Consider the following 26,441-nt stretch of genomic DNA (forward strand, 5'->3'; position numbering starts at 1 on the left):
TATTGAAGTCCACAAACATACAGAGTCCTACCAGCTGAGGTCAGTGGAATAACACTCTTTCAAACCAGTTAAGGATCTGATCTCATAAACTTATTGTGACTATTCAGTCTCATTAGTCCTTCACAGTTCTCACGCAAACTGGTCAAAAATTCCACAAAGTCAAAGCTTCTCATGGGTGTTAGATATTTCCAATCTGTTTTTACTGAGAAATAAGAAGAAAAAAATAGGAATGGGTGGGAGGTTGAAAACCATGGTTCAGAGTTATTTCTGGAAACAAAGATGAAAAGATAAAGAGGGGAGAGAGAATGTCTTTCCTACTTTCTAGCTGAAATTCACTCTTAATAATATTAATCCTTTTGGAGTCTTTACAGTTAGCAGAGATGAAGAGGCTAATCTCTGCCTCTTCTACACTGGAGGCTCCATTAGTTCTACTAAATAGCTGGTGCACCACCAGAAAAAGAAGTACATACGCATTTACCTCCCTTCTCCTTTGATCTCAGCAAGAGATTATAAAACAGCTCCTATGCTTGGTTCTTTCATTTTAAAATGCAAAAGCAATCTGAAACTTTCTTCCCTCTGGCACAGGAAATCCTGGTGAGGAGAGGGCCCCGTTACTTGAAAATGTACAGCTCACAGTCTTCAAATGTATCTAATTCCATTAGTCATGTGAATTCAGTATCTTTTATTCCCTCTTACAAGCCATCTTCCCTCTTTCCACAACAACAAAGAAAATCCTCTTTTCTGGTAAAGAAGGAATTACTTGAACCACACTGATTCAGAAGACCACAGTATCTGCCATAGCTAATGAGCTCCTAACAAACCAGGGATGCGCTGGTAGGGCAACATGACTACAGCCCTCTCCTAAACCACCAGAATATTAAAGTTACCTCTTTACAGGACTTAAATTACTGCAGACGTGGGTATACTCACTGTCAGCAAAACCTTATCCTTTTGGTGCTATATACTATTTCTTCTGGAACTGGTGGCAAACTCTGATGATCAGGAGTTGAATTTGAGGATAAGATGACTCATGCCTTAAATTCCATTGATTACAAAGGGAAACTCATGCGACTGGCTCAGATACAGCAGTAAACATTTGGTCAGGTGAAACCAACGTCATATGTCTGGTCACCTGCAGGCCTCACGCTCGCTTCTGTGAAATGTCCTCCTTGGCTTGCATTTAGCTTTTCTTCCTGTGGAAACTCAGGCACAAGGTGGCAGAAGGAAGGAAAGTAATGGCACCAGCGTGTAGGCACAACATGGTGTCTGGAGGTGGCTCAGGCTCATACCTGTAGTTGGAAGGTATAGAAATATAGATAGAGGCACAAGGTTGCAGCCTCCAAAGTGGAACCTGTAAACCTGCATCAGAACCTAAGAGACTTAGATTTGGAGAGCATCAGATACCTCAAAAAGGGACACACAGTTAACAGCCCCCTTAGTGAGGTTTTGATCTAAGTAGTCATTAATGCACACTGAAGATTAGGGTGTGTTCTAAGTCCCATCCCTCTTCAGGGCTCGGAGAGCTTGCTTAGGGTCATTGGGAGGGACTCCTTCTGTTTGGGACTTCTTCCTGAGGACTGATGTCCTGGCCCTGCGTTTCAAAGTGAGAGGAAACAGGAGCAGGGACCATGTCTTTTAAGAGACGGGGTAGCTGGGGGATGACGGTGAAGGGAGGCCCTTTTACCCAGTGTGACGCAATTACTGCATTGATCCAGAGCAGGGCTGTGGTGGGGCTGGAGACTGGCACTCCTGGGGCTGGCACTGCCGGCCCCGGGGGAGGCTGAAACAGGGTCCTGGGCTGTGGGCAGGGTGGGGGGACCCCATCAGTGCCCTCAGGGACCTGGCAATCAGCAGACTTTTAAAACAGTCTGGTTACCTGCAATGCAGTTCCTTTTCTATGTATATTTTAATGCTCTTCTATACATATTTTAACCTTTATATTAGAACAGTGAGTTTTCAATGTAGGAAAAATAATGAAGAACATTTAACAGTAATCCTGCTCTTCCCCGCTGCCAATTATGGTAGGCAGTAATCCACCCAAAATACCAGTCCTAGCAGTAATCATACACTTACTGACCGTGCTCGCCGAGGCCTTGCTTGACTTCCAAGCCCATTGATTAAAATATGCCAGGTCCTGACACGCAGCAAAGACACCGTGAACTGCCACCGCGTGACTTCTCCCGTGACCACCTTGCAGCAGACTTTGCGGTGCAGGCACATGCCATGGGGTTCATCTGAGCAACCCCCTGGTGGGGCCAGCCTGCAGCCTGACATCCTATTCTGGTTCATATTCTGAACCCAGGACACTGCATTGTATTTGGAGTTATGGGGGTCACATCTGTAGTGCCATGGCTAAAGACCAAGACATCGCAACCCTATTTATTAACTTTTCCAAGGCATTTGATTGTTCAGGACCGTTCTGAGTGTCCAGAAGCACTCGTGCTAAGAAAATTGAAACACTTTGTCCTTGGCTCAGCCTCAGTGGATGGATTTGCTTCATATTTGTTAACAAAAGAGAGCAAGAGAGAGGAAGAAAGAAAAGATGGCAATTTGTCTCCAGAAGTAGCCACACAGTAAATCTCCAGTGAACAGAGTTTTATGGGAGAAAGTCCGTTTCCACTATTCTGCTTCCAGACTTTATAGATGGTTTTCAGGATAAATGCAATTTTCTAATGCTGATGATTTAAATGCAAACAATCCTATCTTTCGTTTCCTCGGCCCCGAGTGACAAAACTTCGGAGTTGTAATGTGACCTCTGCCACTTCCACAGATGACTTACTAGCAAAAAAATGAACGCGTTCAATTCAAAAAGAAATGGAGAAAAACAAAGCCATATCTTCCCCCCAAGGGGACAAGAAGAACATAAAGTCATGCTCCATATGGCCCTGATACCATAAGGTGGTTCAGGCTGTAGATTGAGGTCTGTGTCATTGATATGTGTAGAGCTCAGGATCTGTCTAGCACATGTCTACTGCTGAGAGAGTGATTTGTACCTAATTTGCTCGGTGGTTTTAATCTCCTTTTTTTTTTTTTTCTGTTTGTATCAGACTTTGATTTTTCCAGATATATTTGTCAGTAGAATTTGCTCAAATGCACTTTGTAAACATATTTCAGCCTATGCAAACTATTTGTTTTGACTGTTCACTACTCATGCTGTGTAACCAGCCACCTAAGGCAAACTGCAGTTTTCCAGAGCTTTTGCAGATGACTGATCCCTGAAGGCCCCTGAACTGTTTTGCAAATCTCTACTGTAATCTGCCTCCAGTCACCCAATAAGGTTACCAAAAGCTATTTCTCAGTCACATAACACGGGTCACTATCTGTTGACTCTTAACAGATATGCTTAGCATCCTGACAGAAATGAAAATAATGATGGAGTGATTTGCACACACAAAATAAGTTGGAAAAGGAAAATTTTCATGATTATTTGTAACCCAAACATATTTAAAATGTAAAACTCACTTCAAAAATCTCGTTACAAGCTAATGATAAATACAAGTGCTAGCTTGCAGAATTCTTCCTAGAGAAATAAATACAATAAAGTGTCTATTCTAATATGGATGCATATTAGGTCTGCACTTGGCATGACCTATCTCTAATCAGGCTGCTGCTGAAGAGATCTGGAGGCCTGGACTGCACAACAACCTCCCCGCTTTGAATCCATGGGGTAAATTATGGCAATACCCTATGTTTTTTACCACGTAAAAAGAGATGCGACTTCTCTTCCTAATGAATGGCAGTGGACCTCCTTTCCTAGTGAATAAAACCAGAGAGCCTCTCAAGACTAAACTATAACAAATCCCTTGACTGCCCCAGAGCCTTTTGTCTGGTCAACTTGATGTTTAGCACAGTAATGGCTAAGGTTAGATGAGATGAACCCCACTCTGACTGTCTTGACTCGTAACGACTGCCAGCGCCAGGTTGTTAAAAGAAGACTGTTGGATTAGTGCAGAAGTAATAACACTGTCTTCATCTGCAGAATCCCCTACGGAACAAAGATGTTGTTTTTATGGTTAGTTAGCATGGCTTTCAGGAATAAGCTGCAGAAGAAATCTGGCTGCTAATGACACTTCTGCGGGCAAAGGTGCAGCAGCGTTCAGAGTGCAAGAGAACAGGGCTCCCGAATGTGCGTCATTCACCATAGCTCCATGTATTATCCAGTGAAGTCCCAGGCACCTCCTGGGGCCATGTTTATTTCTGACAACCTAGTTAGAAACATATGTTACAGATCAGAATGTTTTGCATTTTTTAATGTCCAGACTGGGGTCGAACCCAGAGGCTTCCGGCCTCTCGTAAATGGCAACCTCTGACTCAGAGTGCACATAACCCAAAATACCTTGTTATGACTCCTTGTGGTAACATCATTACATGTGGCATAATTAAAAGAAAATAAAGATATCTGACCTAAAATAGGCAGCATGTATTTTTTAAGTGTAGAGGAAGGTCATTCGCCACTGTTATTTTGAGGACTCTGCTGACAGAGGCTTTTCTGTAACATTCTAATTTCAGTGCTACTATCTATAGCCCTTTGTGTAGATTTGTCCCTTCAATGTGCACTGTTGTCAATGAAAAGATACTGTAAGCTGGTTTCAAGGTGTGACTCAGAAAAAGCTGGCAAAAGGATGCTTTGAAATTTTCAAAGCCATGCTGCATATCTTCAATTTTAATGGTTGTGCATGCAAACCTCTACAGTTCGGAAAATCTCTTCCACAAGCTGCCTCCCATCTACGAACACCAGCCAAAGTCATCCAAAGGGATTTTAGCACATGACAACAACAATCAACCCTTGTGGACACCCTTGGAACTCTGTTATGGATGATTTCTATGAGAGAGTGTACATATACATCACGTTTGCATGCATACACGTATATATTTACAGGAACCTTTGTGGTTTTCCAAACACAGGCATCAAGTTTGTAAATCATAGCTTCCAAACACCTAAATACATGCAGGAGCCACCTACACCTCAGAGTTTTTGACATCCAGCTAAGATACTCGTGTTTGAAACAGGGTTCCCCATGTTCAAGAGAAAATCTTTGTATTCGTTTTGAAGAGGAAGGCTTGGCAGACTCACGGGCCTTTAAAGCCATTATGAGTAGGCTTCTAGAAGAGAAACCAGGGCCTTACAGAGAGCTGGAGAGAGGTAGATCTGGATGAATGGTGGCTTTATAAGGAGCAGCACAGAATATAAGTTTAGAAAAGCATCCCATTTTGATTTACACAGCTATCCCTGATATTGCCTATAAGACCATCAGAAGAATAGGATTTCCTGGCTAACAAGGATGATTTTCTTTTTGAAGGTCTGCTCTGAAGTATTATTGAAAAACCAAAAAATATCATAGCTTCTCCCCAAACAATTTAGAACCAGAAAAGGGAAGGCTTCCTTCCATTCTTCCCTCTTTCTTACATGCTGCCCAGTTGTGACAGGCTGCTCAGCAGGACGATGGGGATTTACTGTTTGCTCCATGGCGCACACAAAAAAGGCACTAAAATAAAAAGTCCTCATGTAAATAATTACATCAATTTTGTAATCAACCAGAAAACAAACAAACAAGAACGAATGAGGTCAACACTGAGTGTGTTAATCTTGCCAATGCTCTGTATAATTAAAACAATTTCACCTTGAAATCTGGCTTTAATTACAATATGGAGCACCTCCAGGCCTCAGCATTTTAGTTTGGTTTTTTGGGCCTAGTTAGAACAGAGGTTTGTACATGGAATATTTACCAGTCTTTTTGTTTATGATCCATTTAGCAATTATTTTACACAGTCTATTTGCTGCATATTAGTTGTTGCTTCTGTCTGTCGCCACACCTGTATGACTTGGGAAACACCACAAGCATCTCACTTGGCAGCAAAATCCTTCACATAGTCATTGAGACCCATGTACTGGTAAAACCCAAGTAAATCCCCAATCTGTGTTTGCATTTAATGCCTACGGCATTGAAGAAATCTATTGCTGTTGTCCTCTAGACAGTGATAGGACAAAATTTTTAAAACAGTTCTCAATTTTCAACAGTAGCGTTTTCAATTTCCCACCTTCACACAGAGGGTCAGTTTGCAGTCTAAAAACATCCTGAAAGAGTGTTGATATTTTTTCTGGAACTATATTTGCATAAAGCAAAAAGGAGGCACTAAAACTTACACATAAAACCCTTTGCCCTTGATTTTAACAGGGAAAATGGATCTTAACTTCAAACTTTTGGAAAATGCAGATCTTATTTTAAGCCTTACACATTTAATTGGGTAATTCAGGCTTCTTAGTCAAAATCTACTCTGATTCTAGTCCCAGTCTGGTTCCTGATTTAGATTTAAGTGTTTTACTTGGGCCTAGCTTTAATTTAAATACTGAATATTTATGCAGTTGCCTTCTTGCTCTAACATCAAGCGGTTTCAGTTAAAGAGATTTGTACTTGAAATGCCTGCGTTCGGCATCGGTACCATTAAATTAATAGTGATGTATATGTGTTTGTAGGCACAGTGACCTTTATTAGCTTCTCGTTACATTTGAAAATAGTTCTTGTTATCTGACTGAATGAATTACGTTGAGCATTGTTATGGCTCAGATAACCTATTGAAACTAGTTATTTTTCATCATATGTTAAATGTTAAAACTAACAAGTAGTTAGTTAAGCATTACACTGGAGACTATCATCGTGTCTTACATCTTGGAACACGCACTTTTAAAACTGTTCAGATTAAAGATGAATCAAAGTGCTTCAGCTTCAGGGATAGGACTGGAGGTGCACATCCCTACAGACAGAACTGGAGTATAAAATCCAACAGAAATTGCTTTTAAAATTTAATAGTTCACAAAATCTATAGTTAAGCACAGCCTGACTGGGGTAGATAAGTAAAATAAATACTGCAAAGTCAATTTTTAATAATCTGTGGCATGAAATTTAAGCACAAGAGAAAACATTTCACAATCAAGTCAGAAGCTTTCTGTAAATGATCAAATGAGAATTTTAAACCCCCTCGCCTACCAATGCAGAATACACCCAGTTTATCCTTTAGTCCACACAGCATATTCCTAGATTTCTTTGTTTTAATGCCTTTTACTTCTAATAGAGCCTTTCTTGTACCCACTTTTTAGAACTGGAGTTATTTACAAGCTCAGAAGAAGACAGGTAGATACTGGAGCCTCTTATTTGATGGTGAATTGGCGCATCCCATGCAGTCACGGCAAATAAAGTAATTAGTTCCTCTGCTAGTCTGGTAACAAGTGGTCTGGTATATTTATCTAATTATTGAGACAACACATTTACAACTGAAGGGATTTTGTCATAAGAGGTTTATAAAACTCTGATTTAGGCTGATCTTCAGTTTCTTAATGCCAAGTAAAAACTGGCCTTCGAGCAACAATTTTGTATGATGAAGAATAAAATCCCAGATGGATTATGACAAGTCCGTGTCGTCCTAAAAGAGGAATCAAAATGAAAAGCTGGGAAAATTAAATGGCAAGGATAATATATATACACACACTCGTTCAGGAGGAGAGAGAGAAAATACGAAGATTTGTACGTATTTTATGCATCTGGAATCAGTATGCTATCATGCTGTTTATGCTAAGAGGTGTACCATCTGCAAGGAATAAAGGAAAGGAAGAGACTATACTGTATTATGGGGAAATCATATTTTGACTTTATTATTATGGTTGTGGCTATTTTATGAAAAGGAGGTGGATTAATAATTGTCTAGCCAACCAAAAAGGAAGAAGAAAGCAAAATGGATTTTTCAGAGAAACAGATTATTTCTCAGGCAATTATAAGGGGCTTGTGCAATAGAGCAGAGGAGGAAGAGAGGGCAGTGACAGGAAAGGGAGACGGAGTCTCACGGTAGGAGAGGGGAGAGAGCTTGGGGCTGAGGGTGAGCATGTGTCAGTGGCCGCAGCCAATGCACCCAGTGAGAAGAGGCCCTCTGGTGTCCCGGACCTCTGCAAAGAGGGTGCCAATGAGCCACAAGACTTGGCTGCATGTCTCCTCAGCACAGCTGCCTCCTGGGGCGTCCTGGCCACGGGCAGAGGAGAGGGAGGACAAGCGGTGGCTGCCATGCAACCCTCGGCGGCGCTGAGAGGACACCCTGCAGCCAGGGGCTCCTCGGGGACGGGATGCGAGCTGGGGTTGCTACGTCCTCTCACATCCCCAGGTGAGGTCCAGCGCTGATGCGGTGAGGGACCAGGGCGGATCAGGACGCAGAGGAGGACGACACTGGGAGCCAAAAGGGGGTCCCCTAGTTGTAAGCTGTTAGGAAGTCATTTTCTGGGAGGAAACGGTAGGGAAACCACACAGCATTTCAGTCTAAGGTGAAACAGCTAAAAGCGGATGAAGCTCACCCCTGCACAGAGGGTCTGGATCAGACCTCCCGCTCCTTTCATTTGCACTCCCTCATTATGGAGATTTGGCATACGTTACGGTACCTCTCCCCCCACCTCCTGCTCCTGCTCCGGCCCAGTGGCTTTTAGTTCTGAAAGGAAGGACAACCCTCACAAAGGGCCTTTTTCCTGAGAGATATTGGTTTCATTTACAGTGGGCTAGAAATGCATGTGCTGCAGTGCCCTGGGCCTTTCAATCACCTGCCAAGAGCCCTCACTTTTCATTGTTTCCATTTTAACGCTGTTCTTGCAGCTGCAATTGCAGCCTCTTTGAATTAAATCTGGGTTAACAGTCTGAGGACAGATAAGACCCAAGAGAGGAAATGATGTAAATCCAAACAGCAATTCTTTAACCTATTGCTTTTTTATGACAGGCTGGAAGCCCTGCATGCAATCGGAAGCAAAGTGCATTTTTGCAGTCTATTCTGATTTGCATAAACCTTTCTTTTGGTATTTGCATAATTTTTCAATTAATCACCAGGACAATACCCTAACTCCTGAACATCTCTCTCCCAGGCATTTAAGGTATTCTTGCTAATATAAAAGCTTTAGACACCGATGATGAGGCCGAGACCTGGGGTTTTCCATCTATTTCACACGTAAAACCCAGTCCAAATGTTTACTGTACCTTACACTCCACAACGAGTGCATCAGTGATTACTGAAAAAGCACAGATGGGATGTAGACAGTTTTTCATTCCTTGTTCCATATGATAGAACTCAACACATCTGGTACGCTATGAAAAGCATCTTTGCACTAATTTGTTTGTCAGTATCTATTGAAAGGACTATCTGTCATCCTGTCGCATTTTGGTTGCCCTGAGATGTCTGAAGACAAGACTAGTCACAAATTGCGACTGCTGGCCACTTGGGACTAACTGGTAGAAACCACCAGCTGTTGCAAGGATCATCAGTGGTGGATTTGTTTCTTTTTTGTATTTTTTTATAAGTGGAAATTTCAGTGTAATCTCTCCTCAGACATTTTGTATTTGCAGGAAGGAACCAAATCACTTGAGCAAGAGACAGTTTGTTTGTCCTCGCTGTCCATGCGCACATTTCCATCTGTTTCTACAGCTGGGTGAGTTTTCTTTGACTGTACAGGAGTGATGCAGGGGGCAGAAAATGCACCTGCTGGTGTGCGTGTGGTGATCTTAACACTCGCCTTTGTATGCTCGGTCTTTCATGTCAGGAACCTGAGCATAAATACATTGGTTTGTCAGGGAAAAGTAAAGATCCTAAAGGGACCCCAGTGTTTATATGGGTTGATCAATACAGGCTGAGAATGTTTTTTCCCACAGTTCTTCACGCTGATCATCGTCTTGAAAGACAGCCCTGTGATTTATGATTTGTTACGTTTATTTTACCTCATCTCCTCACCAATGAATCAAAGTGTTTGATTTCATTTATTTTCCAGTCTGATTTTTTTTTTAATTTTCTTATTATAAATGCTTTATTGCATTAAATTCTGATTGTGTGACTAATTTAAGCCATTTCTCTTCAGTCAAGAGCTATTCTGGCATGAGAGTGCAGGTCTGATTGAAGGTGTGAATTTCAGGTTCTATTAATGGCTGGGCAATATATACATAAATAGCTTTCAGAAATGTGAGCAAACCTATGAAACGCAGTGGAAGCATCCATGTTTAATGGGCATGTAACTTCCAAAAATACTGGTTTGAACTTTTTGTAGTTAATTAAGTACTCACGCATTTTTATAATTAATCCGAATGATCAGCAACACACCACCGTAACTTGAACTTAATGCCAGCAATTTCAAAGTAATGAAAAGATTTTTCTACTTAATGGCATATATTCCTTTGAAACTACTGATCCAAGTAACAGGCCATATCTTGTTTCTCTAATATTACTGAAGGAAGAACCAGCACCTTATCTGAACTGGAACAACAATAACACAGTACGTGTGTACCGGCTTGTCACAAGATCATTCCAAACGTCCAGGTTAGGCTCCTAAGCTTTGAACAAGAGTCCCACATAAATTCTGCCTAAAATGAATGGTGTGTTGTGATCCAGGGCACTCCAAAAGCGTGAAGAGGAAGAAGAGTGTTCACACTTCCTTTCTGCTAATAATTGAATTACATATGAAAAATTTAAACAAAAAGCAACCTAGTATTTTGAACACCTTTGAACAGTTGTCATCTTCTCTGAGATATGCAGCTGCTGAATTATTTAAGGTTCTGACAAAGAGATGAGCAGACTTTCCTCATTGTCTGGGAACCTGAGAAGTTTGCTGCCATTTTGCACTAGATTTTTCAGATGGTCTGAGCCAACATATGCTAGACAGCACCATCTAAACAACTGGCTTCCTTAGTGCCTACTGCCTCACATCCCCTAACAACTAGATGACAACGCTCCTTTTATCTAAACATACTCTCTAAGCAATACCAACTTACAATATTTGGAGCTGTGGTGACTTAAGACTTGGATTTTTTAGGTTGCCTCTGGTTTGTGAATATCCAATTTGCAGAGATAAGAAAAATAGCAACTAATTTTACTAAAAGCAAAATTCGGCTCAGTTTAACTGATGCATTACTAGCAAGCCTGAGAAGGTAAAGCAGAACTGTTTGGCTCAGTGTCAGAGACTCACCCTCAGGTAGAAGTCTCAGGAAGGAATTGAATGACAACCAACAAAACCCAAGATGCGGCACGATCCTGACTAGGATTATTTGCAAAAAGGGGCCCTCTGTGAGTGAACATGCAAGAACTGGGCCCAGAATTGGCAACTGGATGTGATGGAAGAGCACCTTCCTCACTCCTGCCAATACCTAAATTACAGCCTATGAGAATGCGGCCAGAGTGCCTTGTTTTCTGAAATCCATTTCATATCTCCAGTGACGTAAACCTTGCTAAAGTTGTGTTTGACAGACTTCCATCTGTTTTCAAAAGAAGATAATAATCAAGCAGTCTAGTAAACCAGGAACAGATATGCTGTGGGAATCCTTAAAAATTAAGACAGCCTTCCATAACTGCAAAGCACGTTTTGAGCTGAACAATTTGAGGTTTAAACAGCCCACAATGTAGCTCATTTCACAGAAAGTCTAACTTGATAATGAAGTGTTCTCACATTATTTAGGCTTTTCAGATGGCTGCTAAGCACAGAGGTGTGGTGTCCACTAAATGAGATTATGTTCTAAAAAAGGTTGCAGTGGACATGTAGCTATTGTGGAGAGCAGCAGTATGACACTGGACCCTGCATTCATATCAAAATTATATCCTTGTAATGCTCTAAACAAAAAAACTGCTTTTACTGTTTCCTCTTTCACCGTCAGATTAACACTGAGTCTCTCACTTCTTGTTCTTGGCTTGAAAATCGGCTTTGATTTGGCTTGAAAACCAGCCGGATTCCTTACAGAATGGTTGAGGTTGGTGGGGACCTCTGGAGACTGTCTAGTCCAACCCTCCTGCTCAAGCAGGGGCAACTTTCCCATTCTGATCCCCTAGTTCGAGAGAGACCTTCACACAGGAAGATAATCTTTTCCCAGGTTTTCAGCACGTTGTTGTACATACACCAGTAATAAATTCTTATCTCGTCTGAGAATCCCAGAGGAGCAGCTGGGACTCCAGGAACTCAGAGACTTCACTTTCCTCCTTCTTTCCTTACCCTGCAGGTCTTTCTATTACACATCCCATTCCTTGTAGAACTGCAAAGCCTTGGAGGAAATCTGATCAGAAGAGCTTTTACCAGGAGACCTTCTGTATATTTTACTTTCAGTGGAACAGAAAATCAGGGTTAATTTAGAGAGAATTTGATTGATACTGCTTACAACCAAAGCCAAAGCTAGACAGCACAAGCCAGGCACCTGAGATGCAACCCAATTTTAGCATCGTTTGATTTAAACTTCATAGGACATTGTAAGTCTGGCCACATTTTTTTCCCTGCGTTGTACCCTGACTCCATCAGGGTCAAACAAATAAAAATTTATTTGAAAATTCCTTACTTGTCTGCCTCTGTTTGCCTTAGTGCAAAATTGATGTGACAGGGATTTCTGAAAACCGTTTCTTCCTGCAGGGATTAATTCTGGTGGGACTTTGTGTGTTAGGGTTTTTTATAATCTTTGCTGGCTGTGAAAAAGGACTATAGCACCTATGGAAACGATCATGCCATTCGCTTCTGCAGTTGCTGTCAGTTTTCAGTGAGTATAGAAAGACAAAAGGACCACAGGCTGAAACTGGTGCATGACGGGAGAACTCAAGGTTGGATTTTTATTTCCTTTAAAAAAACCCAAACATTTATACAGTTTCCTGCTTCTCTACCACCTCCATTCTTTTAGGCCAAGCAAGAGAAGGGAGACCTGGGAGATGAATGAAGAGTGTATAATAACAAGAATCGATTTGTCCCTTGAGTCTGACCTACGAAGGGATTACGTCCTGAATGTCACTGCCGGCTGTACCCTGAAGTGGCATTTGAATGCATGTTGCAAGAGGCAGCCACACATACCAACGAGGAGGGACGAGAGGGTGGCTCTGCCTGCCTGTACTGGCGCCGCCATTCCGAAAGGCTCTCGGCAGTGGTTAGCACGTTTTCCCTCTGCTGCCGAGCCTCCTTTCTTGTTTGGGTGCGTGTGTCCTGTTCACCGAGTAAATGTTAACTGAATCGGCTGAAACGATTTATTAACCATGGAAAGGCAGGAAGGTTCACTGCACCACACAGAATCTCTTTTAATGTTACATCAGTTTATGGCAGATGTAAATCTTCAAAAACTCTCAGCATCTTTTATGAACAGGATGAATACTGTAATGCAAATATGAGCTGTTCTTCTGAAGTCACTTACATTTATGAAACACCCATAAATTTCCCAAAGGCTTGCAGCACTGGGGCACAACAATAAGCCACCAGCAGTTTTCATTGCAGCGATCACTATTTTTGAGACGAGCATGAGACCGATTTTGGAAGATGCTTTATGCCTTCCTGTAGTTTAAGGGTTTTATTCCTGCTTCAAAGATGACCTATGAGCTACCTAGGGCTGGTATTTGAAAACCCATTTGCCATTTGGTAAAGGCAGAAGGAAAATAAGCAACAGTAGGTAACACTTAGCTGCTTGCATAAACCAGTGTAACACGGAGGACAGTCTTCAGTGGAAGATACGTAGTGACATCACATTTACTAAGTGATATCCTTAAAACTGAGGACTGATCTTGTGATTCCTTATGTGGAATGTAACACATAAGCACTTCAGCTTCCTCTGCTCCTATGACTTCCAGGTACTTCTTCAGGACTGCCACATCCCTGCCCCTGCAAGTTTGCTATGATCTTTATGGAAATGGTTAAATTATTAAGACTTAAAGTTCTTACGGGAGCAGCCACAAGGGAACCTTGGCAATACTGAAGCTGACAGGAAATCTGTTATTGACAACAGTGAGGCCAGGCTTTTACCATCTCTCAAGACAAATATGCTGGTGGGAAGTAACACTTCATTTGGGACTTCCAAGAGCGTATGTTAAATTGCAATGGCTTTGAGGGGGTAAAAAATCAGTGCTGGAACTCTTAATGCATACAGGTACATCTAAATTTCCCCTGGGGATGGGATGACTTAACTGTCATTTCAAGTTTTACATTATTCCTTTAAATCAGCTATTTCATTTAAATAAAAGGTTCTATATTCTGGGATGGAAATGCAGCTGCTTCAAGTAACCCTGCAGCATGTTGATTTATTACTCACTATATACTTCTTCAAGGAGAAGATTCCTTAAGAAGACATTCTACACCCAGCTCCATATTTCTTGCTACATAGCACTTTATATTAATCTCACCATATCTGTATCCATGAAATTTGGGAGGAAAAAATGGAAAATACGGTAATCGCATATTTGGATAAATACATTTGCAGGATTTAATGCTTTGTATTCACATGAATAAACTACTCTGCTGTCTGCTATTAGAGATGTTAAGAGGAAAGTTATCTATCTCAAAAGCATCCTTTCCCCATAAATTGAGAAATGAAAAGATTTTCAAGCTTCCACTTCTACATTTCTGAAATTCTAGCTAACTGTCAGTAAAACTAGGCTTAGGATGTACCTTTTTAAAAAGAAAAAATAAAAGGACAGAATTCTGAAGGGAAAAACATCTCTCTTTTGCTAAGAGTCTTTACATTTGCTTTTTAGGTGATGAAAAAGCCCTTCCAGTTGCAGTTTTTCTATTAGATTTGAAGATGAAAGCTATAATGTTATATACCTTTGTATGAACATGGTTTAAAAAGGATTATTACGCAGTAAAACTGGATGAACTCTCCCGAGGTTGGTTAGCATAGCTTTCCACCAACTGGTTTCGTTCACGCATAAACTGCACATTGTAAATTCCAGCAAGCAACCGCGCACACAGCAAAACCTGCCTTTGCATTGGAACACGTGTAAGTGCCATAGCTGTAGCTCACATTAATTTTTAAGGAAGTGTCTGTCCTAACAGTTCCAGTGTTATTAATGCGCAGTCAAAATCTTACTGAACCGAGCTCTAATAGTAAATCAGAAGTGGATGGTGGTGGTGGAGTACGGTTCTCTGAAAAGGAGCAAGAAGTAAGGGGCTTTGTAAGAACACATACTTAAACAATCAATGTTGCTATGATGGAAACAAGGTTGACGGGTTTTGATTTCAACTCATAAATGTGTTCTGCTCAAAAAGATCCAGCTATGGTGAAACAAAGGTTGCGCAGACACATAAACTTCTGCATGGTTTGGCCATCAGGGAAGGACCATGAACCACAGGATTTCAAGGATGAGTTAGATATGGATTATTTGGACCATAGGCGTCTAAATAAATACCTGGAGCTGAACAACGTTAATGCCCCCTAATGCATAATAATGTTCCTCAACAGACCGTACTACCCAAAATCAAGGTAGGTATGAGTTGGGATACTAACCACCTGGTTGCTTCTTTGTGCAGGACACACCACCATTGTGACTCCCAGTACTGCTGAGAACCAGGAGAAGGAGACCTTCTTGGGCACCACTTCTTTCCTTGTTTCTGGTTTTGAAGGAAACATTTTTGCACAAAAGAAGTTGGGGGGGGGGGTGGCTGAGGACTGGGTGTGATTTCTCACACTGGGCGGGCACACGATTCATTGCTGGATCCCATTCTTTCCATGGAAGGAAAATTTGTGTAGTTAAACAAATGACCTGAGGTCTTTCTCCTGCAGGGTAGTTTGAAATTAATGAAATTCATGCTCATATCTAATAATAACAGGTAAAACGGGATACAGGCCACTAATACTGTCCTCAGCTCAGGGAAATCAGGGAGCCATTCTTACCATCACACTTAAGCACAATGTGGTCCACTTCCAACAGTGACCTTAGAGAAAAGCCATACTTCAAATAAATTGCAAGACTTTTTCAGTACTGTATAGTTGCTAGGTCTCACTTGGGTTGTGCATATGTCTATACAACATGATGGTCTGGGATACACCAGCTGTTACTGCAGGATCAATACTAAAAAAGAATTTGTTACCTCTCACAGCAACATCTATTTTGGCCTAAACCCAACTGAACTGTGGGAAAGAAACAAAACTTAAACACACCTTAGATTCCTAGATTGCTCTTAAATGACACTTCAAGCAGCCATTTTAAATTATCAGTCTCACTAAATCAGTCTTTTACTTTCACCCGGAGAGCTGAATTTAAAATCATAAAATCTCCCTGCAGAAGTGTGTCGTTGGAATATGGTCAGGCCATTTCTAAGATAAAATGTTGTTATACCAGTGTTCTAAGATGCAATTTTCTCCTTTTATTGCCCAAATAGGAAAAAAAGAAAAAAGGAAAAAGGAAAAAAAGAAAAAAGGAAAAAAAGAAAAAAAAATTAAAAAAGATAAATGACATACAGACTTCAAAAAAATGTGCTTCTAATTGGATATTTCTGTAACAAAATTTATTCTAGCATAATATATATGGAATCATGGTATTTTAGGATAAATATTGGAAATATTTTATACATAGTGTTAATAAAATATGATGCACTGAAATAAAAAGGGTTTTTTATTGCTGTGAACACACACCAAATACTGCCAGTCGAACATGTTGAATAAGGCAGACTGGTTACAAACGCTCCTTCTATACAGATCTTCAATGAATAAAACTTCTCCCTACACAGTGTGACAGCCTAGTTTTTAAGCTGACTTGGTGGTGTCAGTTGAATCACTGCTAAGTACGAACTGTCAAGCAGACAAGCGTAAGACTCTGTACAGTTGTTACCTGGTTTCATTTGTTATAGACTAGTTAACAGCGTCTGTCCCATACACCACTTTTTCCAAATGTGTCGGGGAAGGAATCTCTGTGTTCATAGAAATTCAAACGAATGTAAAATGACTTTCCTCCTTCTCTTTTTTTATACAGCTTATGTTATTTGCTTTTCATAGTATGGATCCTATTATCTCTCTTACAATAAACTATTGTAATGGGTGGTTTTTTCCCCAGTTACTTAAAAGGGCACATGCAAAGGAAGTTAACGCTTTTGATAAGATGAGAAATTTCAGAAAAGACTGCTGCTTGTAATTTATTGTTATTATACAATTCTTATTTTTAGAAGACATCTCAGATAATAAATCCTCATTTACATTCATATCCTCCGTCTCTGAGTTTGAAGAAGCTTCTTAACCTCAACAGCAGTTGAGAGGATGACAAGCGTCTGCCTTGGGCCTCTGTGTTACACTTACTGTCCTCAGGGGCTGGGCAGTGTAATTTTGCCACAGCTGGGGAAAGTGCCTTGCCTTTCCTTCCATGGCTAAGTAGGGCGAATGGCAGGGGGTGTTCATCATGATACGGGTCAGAAGTCAGCTGGGTCACTAGCAGGACATCTTGATGCACTCTGGCAAAACCCACGGAGCAGCAGCTCCAGTAGGAAGGCTTCCAGGTGCCCCAGATTGCAAACAGTGATTGGGCTTATTTTCAAAAAACACTACATAATTCAGAAAAGAAACGCGCATTACAAATTGTGGAGGATTTGGACCACAGAAAGGAAGACGGTGAAAATTTAATTTGCCTTCCATGTGTAGCAGAGAGAACTCCTGTTATTTGTATGATTAAGAAGCTGGACAGGTTATTAATTAACTGGATACTTAACCAGATCTTATACAACGTTATCATACAGACCACTGATAAAAAACCCCAGAGCCCTGCACGCTACGTCCTGCAAGTTCATTTTGTTTATTTGATTTCTGTGGCCGTTTCCCTTCATACTGAGAGAAAGATACAAAAAACGTTGAAATGGCTCAGTGGCCTGACTGAATATCAGAGTAGTTCTTTTTATGCAGGACATCATTCTCTCTGCTTGTTTCCAGAGGAAATATGGGATCATGTCCTCCTGATGGAGAGCAGCAGCTCCTTTGGGCCTGGCACTGGCACGAGCTGCGCTCAAAGAAATGGTCCTGGTGGTTTCACAGGCATCTTCCACCCACAGCTTTCTGCCCCATCTAGGCCTTGATATTTCTTGTGTAATTGCTACAACCTTGACAGAAAGAGAAGCAGCTCGACTGACACAGCAGGTGAGAAGAAATGTTTCAGCACAACTACTCATGTCGAAAAGAGCTAGGAATGGTGGCTGCACTTTTCTGACCATAAACACACATTTCCTGATAGACCAGGCACGCGTTGCTGTACAGGTTGTAAAAAAATGCTCATGCTGAAACACTGGCTTTCCAGCAGCTGCTATAAAATCTTAACTGCAGACAGGGGAAAGAACATAATACCAAATACAATCATACGAGGTACGGGTGAGGTTTGGTAGCAGTCAAAGACTGGGTAAAACAATTGCCTAGGGATGGACCACTGCCCAGCTATTGACATGTATGAAGCTGCAAAACGTAGGTACCATGAACTCATCAACCCTGTGAGCAGGTTTTATAATGAAAGCACTCAGAAGCCATTAGCTACAGCAGTGCTCCCTGGCAATGCCACAATAAGACAATGTAGGGTGTGCAGGACACATCCTTACCAGCCTTGCCCAAATCCTGAGCCAGACCTGGGGATGAAGGACAGGAGAGTTACCTGTGCTACCTACAGTGAGAAAATTATCATAGCATGAAGCTGACTAGCTGATTATCTCCCAAGTGGGAAAAGAAGTAATCTATAGCAGAGAAGAGCTTGAAGGGGTCATGAATTCCTTCAGAAGAGTTGAAATCACATGTTCTGATTCCTATATCATCTGGAACACTGGGGGAATAAAAATTGACTACATCAACAGCGCTCCTGTAAATCATAAACAGGACAATCTCCTTAAAGGAAGATCTACTGAATTTCCTTGGGATAAACTCCCAATAATCATAAGGAGTTCTAAAACATTTTCTTGCTCCGCTCATGCCTTTCCAAGTCTTACTCAGACAGGCAGCTTTAAAAACAGAAATATAAATCATTAGAATCAAAGTAGAGAGTAATATTATATTTTAATGGTAAAATAATATCAAGACTGCAATAAATTATACAAAAACAGCATTAGAAAACCTATCTAAGATGTTGAATTATTATCTGAGGTGAAGTTATAGAGTTATAAGTTCATAAATAATAATGAAGCTTCTGTTGGCAACATAAGTAATGTTTAAACTGTAGAGTTTAAACTCAGTTTTTAATGAATAAGAGCTTAAAAAGAGGAAAGACAAAGTGGAGAGGGCGCAGCCTCAGATAAAGCAGCTATTATCATGCATGGGCTGTGTGGGGAATGGCAGAGTCCCCCACACTTGAAATGTAAGTTACCACGCAAGTGGTGCAAGCCCTGAGCCATCAATAATACCATCTTTAAGGAAATAAACTGAAGGAAGTCTCCGGATTCTGGAATATCTGGTAAAACAAAACCCAAAGAGAACTTGCGATTGAAAAGCAGCTCCAGAATAATGTGGACAGACATTCCTGTTTCCCTTCGCATGCCCCAAAAGAATCTAACCTGACATGGATATGTTAATCCACACTTGCTAAGGTACAAATAGCACCTCCTCAGAGCGGTCTGATGAAAATTTAATGGTACCTTTGAAGCCCTGACCATGAAAAAGGCCACGCACGACCTGAGTGATGCACTCCTGTAAGTTGATTTTGCTGGGTCAAAAGAGCATGTGCTGCAAATACCAGCTGGTCTCTGAGGGCTCCCACTACACCTGAGGGGGTGATCCATCACCTGGCTTGTTCCCTAACATTGGAAAACGGGTGGGAAAACCCTGGCAGTGCAAGACTGAGGCTGGTAACACCACCTTTAACTCATGTGACTTTGAACTGATGTTCCCACCTGTCCCAAGGGACACTGCAAAGTGCCAAAGCAAGGGACTGTGCTTTCTCTGCACCGCATCCAGCTGCCACCTCTCCTCTCCTCTCCTCTCCTCTCCTCTCCTCTCCTCTCCTCTCCTCTCCTCTCCTCTCCTCTCCTCTCCTCTCCTCTCCTCTCCTCTCCTCTCCTCTCCTCTCCTCTCCTCTCCTCTCCTCTCCTCTCCTCTCCTCTCCTCTCCTCTCCTCTCCTCTCCTCTCCTCTCCTCTCCTCTCCTCTCCTCTCCTCTCCTCTCCTCTCCTCTCCTCTCCTCTCCTCTCTCCTCTCCTCTCTTCTCCTCTCCTGTACGGCTCTGATGACTCAGATGTTCTGAGACAAATACTCCAGGGAGGGCTAAAAAAATCCCATGAAGTTCTTATCTGGGTTTCAGCACCGTGCTTATGTTTCACTAATAAGCTTCAGGTAAAGTATGCCTGTAGCTTGCTGAGCTTCTTGAGCTGATAAGTGGTTACAAACTAAAATCTTAATAGAAAATGTACTGTACTACTGAACACAGATCTGTTTCTAATGAAAAACAAAGCTAAAAGAGGGCTTAGATAAAGCACACCCCCCCTGGCTGGAGAACAGAGGCTTAGCTCAAACCAGTACCTCCATAACACAGCAAAACACACACTGACAAATACATTTGCTACTTCATTTCCACAATATTTTTAACATGGGGTTTCAAAACGTGATAAGTGAAAATCTTACCCTGCTGAACCCATGGCAAAACTGCCTGCCCATGTATGGAGTTGCACACATGATGCTCTCTCTGTGTGTTTATCTATTGATCTATATATAATATACTTGAATATAAGTGAGTTAAATCTCATCCTGCCCTGGGCAGGAAAGTAGGATTAAAGCCATAGTACTTATAGGCCATCTACATCCAAGTGAAATTATGACTTGTTGAGGGCTGCCCTTCCCACTTTTGGCAGAAACCAGCTTGAAATTGTGTCTATATTTCAGATTGATGGAGCTTGTGCAAGGGTCATCAGTCTATCAAAACCTCTTCTAATTCTCCACCATTCTTTACCTGAATTTTGAATATTCAGTCATGCATTCATGGATGCAGGCTAGAAAAGTTTTTATTCTGCAAGCAAAAAGCTACGCTTTCCAGTTTCTCAAACTCAATTGATTTCCCCTCTAAAAGGGGAATAATTTTTAGGGAATCTTTGGTTCAGGTTAGATTTAGAAAAGGCCGGACAGACTTTGAATCACATTGTTAAAAGTCAGCGACCTTCATATGTGCCTTCGGATGCTGTGAAAGAGGAGAGAGAGTTCATACTTCTGATAAGCGGTCTTTTTAAAAATAAACACCAAGCAGTGAGGAAGTTACTGTTGCATTTAAATTACCTATTTATTTAAAGTAACCTTCAAGACCTGATATTTACTTTTGCTTGAATATAATTTATCATGAGAAGGAAAGTTGCATGGCTAGTGAGAATACACGGACATTTAGCTATTTTTCCTATTTATTAGTGTAAATATTTTTATTATCATCTGCTTTGTTGACTAGCAGCTTGCCATGAAGGAAGAAGCAACAGAGTATTTTATTATGCAAAAAGACAAGAAAGCTTACACTGGATTTCTGACCTCAAATCTGTCTTTTGTCAATAACACTGACAGCATTTTATCTTTGCGGAGCTGAACGCTATCTGCCAAAAGAAAAGCTCCTTAAATAAAGCAACAACTGAATACAACCGTTTTTCCTTCAGCCAACGATGAGCTGTTGCAACAATCCTTGCAATTAGTGATGATACCATGCAGCCGTGGCTCACAGGGATTGCTTCAATATTTGTGATGGGTTCGTATTTTCTGAAATTGAATGGAAGGGTCCTGTGCTTAGGCAGAAAGCTTCCCACCAGAGCACCACCAGATGCTGGAAACCTTTTGTCCTGGGCTTAAGGAATGACTTTGTTTATGGGATGTCTGGAGTGATGGCACAAAAATGAAATGGGCTGAAGGAGATGGAGGGTGAGGGCGCCAAGGGTGAAAGCCAAAGCACTAGCCGTATGGAAAGCACAGCCATATTTTTCCAGTCCTTCTTTATAACACTTGAAAATTACTTGGGAATCTGCTCTGTGGTCCAATTACTTTTTCTCTTCTAGTTTGTTGATGTTTTATACGTGTTCAAAACTGGGTTAGTTGAAGATCTGCCTCTCCATGACACAGGTTTCATTCAACAGCTTTATGTCATCTCCTTTGCCCAAGTGCACACTGCGAGAGGTGTGGAAGCCTTGAGACTGCTGATGTTTGTCCCTGGGGCACTGGTGGAGCATGACCTGAGTGCTCTGCAGCCAGAGCAAGTCCTGCTCCTTGCAGTGCTTGAGGAGGACTTCCCCAAGCAGGTTGATGCTGATGGTGACTGACTGCGCATTGGCACTTTGGGGTGAAGGGTGAAAAAGGGAAATTCACTCGGGGTGGATGCTGTTGCAGGCAATCAGTATCAGCTGCCATTGCTTTTTATCTCACATACTTCCAAGGTGCATACATTTGCAGTTGATCCCCAGATTTTGCTTGGGTAAAGAAAAGTGGGAAGGACTTTTTTCCTGTGCACATTTTCTAAGATTCTGTGTTCTTTCCAGAATTTAGACCTTCCTAAATACTGATAAAGCCTCTGGACCACACAGTGAGCACAGCCCTTGCTCCAATAAATTTCACAGAATCACAGAATTGCAGAATGGTAGGTGTTGGAAGGGACCTCTGGAAATCATCTAGTCCAACCCCCCTGCCGCAGCAGGTTCACCTAGAGCAGGTTGGACAGGATCGTATCCAGGTGGGTTTTGAATATCTCCAGAGAAGGAGACCCCACCACCTCTCTGGGCAGCCTGTGCCAGTGCTCTGCCACCCTCAAGTTTTTCCTCATGTTGAGATGGAATTTCCTGTGTTCCAGTTTGTGCCTGTTGCCCCTTGTCCTGTCACTGAGCACCACTGAAAAGAACCTGGCCCTATCCTCTTGGCACCTAACCTTTAGATAATAATAAGCATTGATGAGATCTCCTCTCAGTCTTCTCTTCTCCAGGCTAAACAGACCAGGTCTCTGAGTCTTTCCTCATAAGAGAGATGCTCCACTTCCTTGATCATCTTCGTAGCCCTCCAGTAGTTCCTTGTCTTTCTTGAACTGGGGAGCCCAGAACTGGACACAGTACTCCAGATGTGGCCTCACCAGGACAGAGTAGAGGGGGAGGATGACCTCCCTCAACCCGCTGGCCATGCTCTTTTTAATGCATCTCAGGATATCACTGGCCTTCTTGACCACAAGGGCACATTGCTGGCTCCTGGCCAACTTGTCCAGCAGGACTCCCAGGTCCTTCTCTGCAGGGCTGCTTTCCAGCAGGTCTTAGGTTCCTCTAAGTCCAACTCTCTAGCCTGTCCAGGTCTCAGTGAATGGTGGCACAGCCTTCTGGTGTGTCAGCCACTCCTCCCACTTTCGTGTCATCAGCAAGCTTACTGAGGGTACACTCTGTCCCCTCATCCAGGTCATTGATGAATATGTTGAACAAGACCAGACCCAGTACTGACCCCTGGCCCTGACAGGCCTCCAACTGGACTCTCTACCGCCAATCACAACCCTCTGAGCTCTGCCATTCAGACAGTTCTCAATCCACCTCACTGTCTGCTCTTCTAACCCCCACTTCCTAAGCTTACCTATGAGGATGTTATGGGACACAGCATCAAAAGCCTTGCTAAAGTCGAGTTAGATAACATCCATTGCTCTCCCCTCATCCACTCAGCCAGTCATGCCATCATAGAAGGCTATCAGATTGGTCAAGCATGATTTCTTCTTGGTGAATCCGTGTTGACCACTCCCGATAACCTTCTTTTCCTCCACATGCTTAGAGATGACATCCAGAATGAGTTGTTCTATCACCTTTACAGGGATGGAGGTGAGGCTGACTGGTCTGTAGTTTCCTGCGTCCTCCTTCTCGCCCTATTTGAAGACTTTTGTCCCTTCAAATTGTACAGAGGTCTGGGGATGCAAGGCAGTATCCAAACCAGTTTCTGGGAGTACACTTGATCGCTACAACTAATCTAGCAGCCAACTTCAAAATGCAAAGAGCACTGTGGGCTGCCTCTTATCAGAGGTTGCTGGGACAGGCAGAGGAGAAACATGGAGACTATACTGGCACTGGCAGCAGATGATCTGAGTCTGGATCACAGTGACCCTATGACAAGACCTATTGTTTAAACATGGAATCTTGAATAATTTCTGGAAAATTTCAAATCCATTTAAAAGGCTCCTAAAATGTGCAGGCTGGAATAAGCTTTGAGGTGGTCTCCGTGAAGGCTTAAATAATTTTTCTTCTACATAAGGTATTTACTTTTGCAAGGAATAAATGCACCCCCCTTTTCACATCTACCACTTCTGCCTTACCTCCCCTTAAAAAACTGGGTTTTTTTTTCAATCTATGTTTTCCCCTTCTCCCTTTTTCTAAGTTCTCCAGTGCCCTCTGTCCTTTAAAGGCTTTGACGTGAAAGGTGTCCATTCATTAGAGGGGCTGGAGAAGATCTAGGTTAGAAGGACGTTAGTTTACATCAAAGTTGAATCACTTCTTTAAAGAATTTCCTAAAGGGGTTCTTCCCCTTCTTTTTTATCCTGTAGAGGGAAGAGCTGCACCACATGATTCTCACAGGTACAATTTATTTACAAGCAAAATCCACGTCCTGCTTATCCATACAGCCAGCTGACAGATGCTTGTTAGCAGGTGAAAAGCAGGCTACTTGTTAAAGTGCAGCTGCTTCGATATTTTTTTGCCAGCTGCATATCAGACACCACCTGGCAGGAATTTATTCATTAGATATTACTTTAAAAAACAGCAATGTGATGAATTTAAAATGTTAATTTGGAATGTTTTAAGGAGTAGGTAACTGATGAGGAAATACATTGCTAATTTGCTGTGACTGGTGTTGCTAGTGGCTATAATATTTGATTACGTTTCTAGGTTTACTGACAAAACAGCCATTGTCATTCTGAAACAATAAAATAGCAACAATCCCTTCCCGTATCTATTAGTAAATAAAATACACGGTGGATTCTAGGTCACAGAGATTCAGCTGAACTTAGGCTCTTGATGGAAAGTTAAGCTCCTGTTAATAGCTGGAGAAAGCGCCTGTATTCTTTGTATTAACATTTTATCTCACCATAATGTGACAATTTGAAGATCTCTTAAGGGAATTGTTCACAATGCCTTCATTTTACCTTCCTGGGGTTGGATTTTTAATGAGGCTACTTGTCCTTTCCTGTTTATTATAAGTAAAGAAGAAGGTATTATAAGTAAAGAAGAGATTTTGCACATCTCTAATCTTTAAGCACAAGTAGATTTCATCCAAGTTATAAGATCCAATCATGGAGAATTATACCAAATAGAAAATTTGGGTTTAAGTGAAATATATAATGTATAAGGTATTCAAACTGGAAAAATGAACATCACTAATGGTGTCGGTTTTCCTTTTCTTCGCCTTTCAAAAATATAACAATCCTCTCTCCCACAGGACTGATCTGAATCCATATATCAGCAAGAGTGAAAAAATAGGATTTCCAGGAAGAGAGTTCATTTATAAGACAGGGATTCAACTCCCAAAGAACATAAATCATTTCTGATTATTATATTACTGGATCTCTTCTTGGAAAATTAATAGATGGGATAATCTGTAATATATAATTACAAGAAGACCAAAGAGTTTAGACCTAATTTATTGACTTAGTATTTCATGAAATTAAAGTTCATTATAAAAAAGAGGAAGCCTTTTTTGGTTTGACCTTCTCTTTATCTAATTGATACTCCACAGATATTTTCATGTCCATTTACTTTCTAACCATGTCATATGTGTTCTGTAAAACTGGGTAAAGTCACATGGACTTTCTGTTATCACTTATTTACTGTAGCAGTGTAGCTCCAGGGTTTCAACTCATGAGAATTTTTAAATATAATGGTCCTTTCTCCTTTGTCTTTAATCTGATCCCTGAAGGTGAAGCAACACCTCCCTTAAGTTAGAGAGATGTGGCTTTAGAAGCGTTCTTGCATCACGGCAAAGCAAGGAGGCACCTGGGTATGATGTAAAGTCAAGGGAAAAACTTGAGGGAAAGTGAAAAAGAAAACGTTTGCCTGAGGTTTTCAAAAGACACTGAACCTTCCCATGTTTAATCTTTTCTCATGCAAGGGAAAATACAGTCTTCTCAGCTCCACCAGAAAGAGGACAAGGCACCACTTCTTCCAGGTTTCAGGAGCACGTGACACAGTAAAAGGCATTAAGTTTTTTAGATTTCCAGGCATGAACTTTTCCTGGAAATCATGTGTCACCCACTAGATTTTTCTTCTTAAAATTCTTATAGTCCTGATGTATTCTGAAAAAAAAAAAAAATAAATTGAAAAACCTGCCGTACACAGAAGAAGTGATGTCAGGCTAAGGTTTTTGATGAAATTCAGGTCTGTTGCTTGAGGAAAGCTGAGGCTGTAAACCCCAGAAAGACTGTGGGTGTAGATCCAGTCTGGAGAGGAGGACGGGACTGTGCAATGCATGGCCACACGGAGGTTTGCCAATGCCAACAGGGGTGGAGGAGAGAAGCTGCTTCGCCTCTTGTCCTCTCCAGCCTGTCAGTGCTTGGCTGGAGTGGCAAATATGAGAGCCAGTGATTCCCAGTTCCAATGCAAGGAGGACGCTGCCTATGAGCCCATCTAAAGCTGGTTATTGACGGAAGATCTTAAGAATTTAAAACTGAGGATAAAGGGAAGCACCAAGTCTCATGCTGCTGGATGACTTGCTTTGCCCAAAACTGGGGTCCATGGGGCAGCACATTTTGGGGGACTACTGACATAAATGCTTGTAAAGGCAAAGCTGA

The 26,441-nt window shown here is 41.6% G+C and overlaps 1 protein-coding gene across 1 annotated transcript in view; it reads right to left on the reverse strand.

Moving 5' to 3' along the window:
• Nucleotides 1-26,441, reverse strand: part of ADARB2 (adenosine deaminase RNA specific B2 (inactive)) — a 321,998-nt gene that overhangs the window by 128,863 nt on the left and 166,694 nt on the right. The gene's annotated exons all lie outside the window — the stretch shown is intronic.

The sequence above is a fragment of the Chroicocephalus ridibundus genome, chromosome 2 (genome assembly GCF_963924245.1).
Source record: "Chroicocephalus ridibundus chromosome 2, bChrRid1.1, whole genome shotgun sequence".
In the NCBI taxonomy this organism is placed as follows: Eukaryota; Metazoa; Chordata; class Aves; order Charadriiformes; family Laridae; genus Chroicocephalus; species Chroicocephalus ridibundus.